An 8084-nucleotide genomic window follows, 5' to 3' on the forward strand; every position below is an offset into this window, starting at 1 on the left:
CCAAACAACACGCGCCGTACAGCGGCCTACCTAACGCGAAGCTCGATTGTGACATCGACGTCGAGGAGGTACGCGCGGCCCTGCACGACCTCAACTTCGACGACGGCTCGATTGAAAACCTCGCCAAATACTTCAACAAGTGCTGGAGAGCGGGCGCGCTGCCAAAGCTGTGGAAGACAGCCAAGACCATCCTGATCCCCAAGCCGGGGAAGCCGCCGGACACGGATAACCTCCGGCCCATCTCGCTCACGTCCTGCGTGGGCAAGGTGCTGGAGCACGTCCTGCTCAACAGGTGGCAAGACTACCTGGAACGAGAAGGGCTGTACCCGGCCACTTTGATCGGCTTCAGACAGCACATCAGCACGCAGGACACGATGCTGCAGCTCAAATACGAAATCATCGACGATGGCGGCAGCGCCCGCGACAACAAAGTGATCCTAGGGCTCGACCTGCAGAGCGCCTTCGATAAGGTGAAACACACGGCGATTCTGTTCCAAGTCTCCACGCTCAACATGGGTGAAAGATCCTACAACCACATCAAGGACTTCCTCACGGACAGGACCGCCGAGCTACGAGCAGGCGACCTACAGACGCAAGAAAAAAAGCTCGGGAGCACCGGCACACCGCAGGGATCAGTCATTTCGCCGATGCTGTTCAACCTGGTAATGATCGAAGTGGCCGAAAAGCTCGCAGACATCGAAGACGTCAGGCACACCATCTATGCGAACGATATGACGCTGTGGGTGACCGGTGGCAGCGACGCCCACATCGAGGGCGCGCTGCAAGCCGCCGTCGATGCAATAGAAGATCAGCTGGAACGCATCGAAATGAGGTGTTCGCCGAGCAAATCGGAGATTCTCATACTCCCACCTACCAAAAACAGCAGCTGCGCAGGACCAGACAACGCGAAAACGAAAAAAATCAGAATCGTGACCAAATCCGGCAACGTAATCCCCGAGGTCGGCAAAATTAGGATCCTAGGCATGGTCATCGAAAAGCACGGAAGAAACGGCGAAACCATCACCCTTCTCACGGCAAAAGCAGCCAACGCGATTCAACTCCTTAAACTAGTCACTTCCCGGAAGGCTGGCACGAGAGAGGAGAGCCTTATTAGGCTCATCCAGTCCTTCGTCATCAGCCACGTCGCGTACGTTGCAGCCTACCACAGATGGCTGCAACACGAACGTAACAAAATCAACGTGCTCATCAGAAGAGCGTACAAGACGGCGCTGGGCCAGTTCGAGTCCACGAGCACGACCCGCTTGTTACGACTCGGGATACACAATACGCTAGCCGAAGCGCCACTCACCTCTCAACTGGAGTAGCTGTCCATGACCAAAGCCGGGAGGAAGATACTGGACGATCTGGGAATAGGATGCTCGAACGAGCTGGAGATGAAGCTCCCCGTCCCCGAAGAGGTCCGACGCCAGACCAGAATCGACTCCATACCGAAGAACATGAATCCCGAGTTCAACAAGGGAAGAAGAGCGGCGAGGGCCAAGGCTCTCATCGACCAGCATGCCAACTACGAACACGCGCGGTACGTGGACGCGGCCGAATACCAACGGAACGCCTTCGCAGCGGTCGTCATAGAGGCGTCAACCGGCGCCACGAGGACAGCAGCGAGCGTGAGAAGCGCCGAAGGGGAACAAGCGGAGGAGGTAGCCATCGCCCTGGCCATCGCCGACGCAGACTGCCACACGGTGCTAAGTGACTCGAGACAGGCGGTGTGAAACTTCGCCAAAGGCCAAATCTGCAGGGAGGCTGAGCGCGTACTGCCAGCGGTCAAACTACAAGACAGAAGAGTACGACTCAAGTGGTTCCCGACGCACGCGGGCGACGCGTCGGAACGCAATGAGAACCACAATCGCGAGCGCTAACCAACCGCGCCCCGGCGACAGGCCGTCCGACGTGGTTCGGAACCAACCCACGAAACACAGAACCTCTTAAAAACTTCTTGAAACGGCTACAAACGGCTATAGACGTCTTGGTCTATGACAAGACTGAAGATAGAATTTCTTCTAAACATAACCTCCGCACTTGGAATATGCTAGTATATATTCTATCTGCGGCAAAACCCACTACTGGTGTCACTAGAGTGTGTTTTGGTAAACACATTCAGAATGTCTAACTCAAGAACTTTTCTAGATCTTTTTGTCTAAAAGTGCATAAAATGCCAAACGACGTGTTAAAAGTGCGGTTACCGTCGGCCGTCGGCGTTAGCGAATAAAAGACGCCACAGACAAATCGAACTCGTTGGAAGCAACATAAGTTAATTGGCTTTGATATTAAATAATTTCACATCAGAACTTCAACAATCAAGGGCGTGTTATTGTTTTCCATACGGGGCGCGCACACGACGCCAGGAAGCCATTCTATGCTCGCGCAGCAGGTATACTGATAGCAGCAGGAGCGAAATTGTCGAACATCTGATTCTGTGCTGGAAACACTGGGAGGCAGGAAGTTTGAAAAAACGGCCACTGCCGCCCCCAATGTCTCGGTCGTGGGTTCGTTATGCTACCTTCTAGCCTCTGTAGTTATGCCACTTGTGCGTCATTCAAAGCCGTTCTGTACATTTATACTGGATATTAATTGGAGTCATTTAGCTGTGCTGATTCTGCTTGCCGTGTGTTTTGCATCAGCGCTTCGTGACATCGGCTGTATTGCGTGTTTTCGCCGACGGCTTACTACCACAATGGCGTGCTGCGTTCGCCGCCTTCGTGTCTCGGTGCGCCTTTGTATACGTCGCACGTTCGGACAACACTTTTTCCGGTAAGTGAAATACATTGCACTTCGTTTTTCGTCAACAATGTGAATATTTTTAGGTGTTACCCGCGACAATTCTTGATATATGGGCTCTTCTGCCCTGCGAGTTTTCGTCATTACTTTTATACGAGGGTTCTTGTGTTCAGCCGTTCAGCACTACCGCGCTCCACGACTTTCGCAACACCAGTCAGAACTTTGCCCTGCTTGTTAGTCTTTGTGGTTAACGTAGCACGAACCAACCGAAAGGAGTGCATTCGAAGACGACGCGCTGGCTGTAATGCTGAACCAGACTGAACTCGCCCTATTTTGTGTCCTTTTGTTCTTGCGTGTGCGCGCGTGTGTGTCAGTGACTATGCAGTTTGTACCGTTCCCACTTTATAGCAAAACAAAAATATAACTGCAATGTTTACTTCATCTATACAATTCCAAATTAAATCGTCTGCTGATGTACAAATTTCACTTATGTTCTAAATAAGCAGCAAAACCTTTAACCTAGTGGGTGCTTCATCTGGGAGTGAAAACACGACAGCTTGGCATGTATTAATGAATCACTGTGACTGGGTCACCTTATTTGTAATTGCAAATCTGCCTTTCAACTGACTTGATGCTATCTTATTTTGTTCCTTTCACTCTATAGACGGCTGGACATCCTTCTTGTACCTTGGCGCTAGCTGGATGACGGGACCTCATCATGATCAGTGTAAGCCTATGTACTGTACCCTCTCTGGTCCTCCCAGTGCTTTTTATATGGGTTAAGGCCAGGTAGCGCTTCGTGTTAAAATAGCTAGTTGGTGTCTCACAAACGGGCATTTTTTTTGCATTGGTTCATTATAAGCTGCCACTATTATAACCAATTTCTCAGTGCCAGTGTACATACGCAGTTCTAGTAATAATTAGTTTCCCTAAGCCTTACAAAATGTACCTGTAGGTAGTCATTGCTATGTAAGAACTCAAAAATTAAGTCTGCTGTGTCATACAAGTATACCATACATAAGTAAAAATTTGCTACAGCAGTGTACATTACACCTTGCTTCCCTAATGCACAAATGTATTCAAGCCAGTATTTGATTAGATTGGTATTCTAAATGTTTTCTGTGTGATTTAGTTTCTTTACGGGAATTTACTGTACAGCATCAGCAAGCAGTCTAATTTAAGATTTATGTGTGCTGTAAAAGGTGTGCTTTGCCGCTAGAATTGATAAAACATGGGCCGAGGCTTCCATAGAAGGACAAACTTCAATTTCGCTCTACCACCATCAGCACTTGGCTGGCGCTTGCAAAATGAATCACATCAGGTAGCTTGTGCCAGACTGTTTTTAACCTTATTGTGAGGAGATCACAAAGTGATGTGTGGAGGCGCCTGCGTCTGAGATGTAGATTGCGCTGCAACATATGTGCATGTAGAACAGGCATGATGCTGAGGGTTCCAGCAGTTTGCTGAGGTGCTTTTAAAATTTTTTCATAACTGCAATTTTACCTGTGCTATTTTTTATCACCTATTTCAATAATATCATTGGAGGTGTTATCAGAATTTAGCAATCTATTTGCCCTAGCCCATTAGCCTGCCACATTTGCCTTTTCACTAGGTGGGAAATTATTCAGCATGGACCATTACTTGAATACACCTTTTTGTGTGCAGTGGCTTCTCAATTGCGAGTCAACATAGATTCTCAGAATTACCTGAGGCTATAGATGCACTGATGAATTTGCTACCTATATGAATAACTTTACACTTTCTTGCGCAAACAGCATGTTAATACTTCCAAGACAGTGGGCAATGTTATCGTTTGATCACATCATGAGATACTTTCAATTTTGTATGATGCATCATCCAAGGTGTAGCATCATTTGTGTGAGGTATTGCCCTAATCCAATTAGGGTCACATGAAAATATATCAACAAAAGTGATTGATCCAGCTAGGAGTGTTGCTTTGGAACAATACTTTATCACCAGTCCTCCTTTGCACGCTACCTGCTTACTGTGTACTGTGTCAGGTTTAAGTTTGAAAGAAAGGCAACAGCTAGTCAGCGCAAAATGCCAAACTTGCTTTTAGTTCAACAATTTAAAACGCTATTTAACTTTTAATTAAGTTAGTATCTCATTTACCTGCAGAGTGAATTACTGTTTTAAACTGATTATATTTTGCAGGAAGCTTCTCAGAATTGTGTGACAGGTTGATGAGTGGCTTTTTAGCCACAAAACAGCGTAAAATAATTTAAAGGCTGACTCTGCTATGCAACTTAATGACTATATGCCAGGAACAAGGTCTCCGAGTTGTGGCGCTGGCTGACATTCCCAGGGGTCTACTAGAACACATAAATACCAGAGAAAGTGGATGGGAAAACGACGCCGCTGTAGCTCAATTGGTAGAGCATAGCACGCGAAATGCGAAGTTTGTGGGTTCGGTTACCACCTGCGACAAGGTGTTTTTTCATCCACTTTAGTTTTCATTAATTTATCGTTTCTTTATTTCATTTATTAAGCACAAGTAATTTCCCCTATGTTGTCCTTGGTGTCAGTGTTTGTTGGCTTCTTATGATAGGAAATATACTAGTCATTTTAAACATCATCGCATACATACCTTAAGATACCTGTAATTTAAGAGAAAGGAGTGCTTAAATTTATTTTTATTGTGAGCCAAACTTCTTACTTAGCACATATTACTAATTGGAGTTCCAATTTCAATATTCCCATTTCCTCCCTCACCTTTTTTCCCCTCTTCTGTGCAGGTATTGCTTGCCTATGTCTACAAGAACTGTCACGCGTGGCCTGTGACAGCAAGCTTTTGTGGGCAGCAAGTGCTCTCCTACGAAGGCTGGCCTACTCTGGCAGCGGCGGCAATCATCTTCAAGATTTATCCATGATCACCTTTGCTGCTATTTGTCACTCTTGTTGATTACACTTTCTGCATCTTTTCTAATTTATTAGGTAATAAAGTATGAGTATGTGACATGGTGTGAAGTTGATGTCTTGCTGCATTTTCGCGTGCGATCATCTTTTATGCATGAAAAGCTCATCATACAGTTTATGAAAAAAAATAACAGCATATTATGATTTATCTTTCAGTTCTGGTAACATGCAATGTACAAGGAATTCACTAATGGATGGTATGCCGAAGAACGGGCCATTATTTCTGCGTGATGCTGTGCAAACATGTGGTGTTACTTACAAGAGGCACCCACAAAGTAAGTTACAATTTACTTTTAAATGAAGCATGGACATCAGAAAAAATATATTTATATTGCTAGTTAGAGTGGTTCGCAGAGTGTTTTTCCAGATGTGTACTATCCATTATTTTTTAACTCATTGCAGCACAGTGTTCTGTTTCGTATACTGGTGTAAGGCTATTGTGCCCCCTGTAGCTGAAACCAGGATGTAATTTTTGCCTGAACTGCAGCATCACTGACAAAATTTTTCTTTGCTAGAAGCTATTTCAATTTGGTGGAGACCCAGCAGGGCGAAGTTTTGTCAATGACGTGTTTCACGCAGAGATGTTCTTGTTTAGGTCAATGGGTGAACATCGGAATATCAGCATACAATACAGATCTTGTTTTATTTGCAAAATAATTCTGACAGGCGGCATTCAATTGATTGGTCTAATTAAAAAGCACTAATTGACCAATGAGACTGTACTACACCATTCCCATGGTTCACATCTGGAAAAACTACCTGTGCATCACTCTATCCGACAACATAAACTTTTTTTCTGATGTCCATGCCTCGTTTAAAATAAATTGTAACTGTGGGCAAACGTCTTGCTACTGTAACAGCTGCCGCAAAAATTTGAGGGAATGTCTAATAAAAGTCTTCAGTTGTTCTTGCCAAGCTGTCCATTAGCCAACTTTTAGCGTAACGTTAGCAGGGCTTACTGAAGTACTTCTAGACGTCCATGGCTACAAAATGTCTTGATCAAGACAGCTACTAGGCTCTTGAATTAGCCGTTCAAGACATCTTTTAGACATCAAATAGCTGCTTGCGTGTTTCGTGGGAAGGACCGCATGACGTATAACAATGAAATCACGAAGGCCTATACCGCCTGGCGCACAGGACTCTCCCGCACCGCACCCGAGGCTCAGTCGAGCAGAGGCGGTACTGCTGAGACAGCTCCAGACCGGATCGCTACCGAGCCCGAGACTGATACATCTCATGTACCCCGAGACATATCCGACCGATAAGTGCAGAGTCTGCCGGAGGGAGACGACAGATTACACGCACACCTTGTGGAATTGCGTTAAAAATCCAGAAGAGGCAAAATCAAGAACGCTCCCACCGCGGCTCGAGGCAGCCGCGAAGAGCTACGACCGAGACGAACAGCTCTGGGCCGTCCAGCAGGTCCTCGGGGCGCTCGACAGGCAGAAACCCAGCGAGCCGGCAACGGCGAGCGGAGACCCGCGCCGAGTAACAGCGACTTCGTAGATGACGTAGGCCCTCGTCGGGGCGCGCGAGCGCCTAACTGCAGGCACGAATAAAGTAGGCTCCAATCCAATCCAATGTCCAACCTTCGTCCAATCGGACCGTCCACAGTCGTTGGAGGCGTAGTCGACCCGCCTTTGAGGGGGAGGGCTCACACACTCACATACGCACTTTATATTCCCAAAAGCCACCGAGTTGAGCGGGTCCTCGTACACATGCGTTGTCACTCTTGACCCAAGCGGGCGCCTCATGATTCCAGAGCTGACTTCTCAGGTAGCCGCCGCGAAAGTCAGCAGACTGACGAATTCTGGGGCCCGCGAAAACGCACCACAAAACCCCATTTTCCAGGAGTCCTCTTGCTCCAAGTAGACCGTGAAGGCGACAGCGAATCAAGTAACAATACTCGGTCCGCTGAACGTGGCTAGACTTACTGGCGCTGTCGACTCTCCGAAGGAGGCGCATGGTTGATTAACTTTGCTGTGGTCTGCAGTTCACCGGAGGATGTACATGGTCGGTTAACTTTACAGGCGTCGCCAGTTCTCCGAAGATCGCCACCCCCGCAGGATGATCGAAAACACTGCAGCGGGCCGGGGAAGGTTCGCAGGTAAGTACCCCTGCAGGCCGATCGCAACAGCTCCTCCATGGACCGGAAAATCTCGACTGGCCAGTGCTGATAACCTCTGGGCAGGAAGAGAATGGCTGGCGAGCAAGAATATGGCTTTGCTCTCTGCAACAACAGCGCCCTTGGAATGCCGTAAATCATCTCACAACAACCGGAACGGAAGTGTCGATCCCGTCAACACAATACCACTCAGCGTGCAAACGTCCGGAATCAGCTGTTAATCCACCAGGCTTCCTGTCAAAATTTCAACGTAAACCGCTCAACTGGGGACCCCAAATTTTGA

At 47.4% G+C, this 8084-nt stretch overlaps 1 long non-coding RNA gene and 1 pseudogene across 1 annotated transcript; both read left to right on the forward strand.

The window, feature by feature from the left end:
* The first annotated feature begins 374 nt into the window (after positions 1-374).
* LOC126545919 (uncharacterized) lies at positions 375-7182 on the forward strand (annotated as a pseudogene).
* On the forward strand, positions 3281-5716 carry LOC140215210 (uncharacterized). The gene is made up of 2 exons (XR_011892149.1): positions 3281-3466; positions 5496-5716. It is a non-coding gene; the product is annotated as an uncharacterized lncRNA (long non-coding RNA).
* Positions 7183-8084: the final 902 nt, after the last annotated feature.

Source organism: Dermacentor andersoni, chromosome 1 (genome assembly GCF_023375885.2).
Source record: "Dermacentor andersoni chromosome 1, qqDerAnde1_hic_scaffold, whole genome shotgun sequence".
NCBI lineage: Eukaryota > Metazoa > Arthropoda > Arachnida > Ixodida > Ixodidae > Dermacentor > Dermacentor andersoni.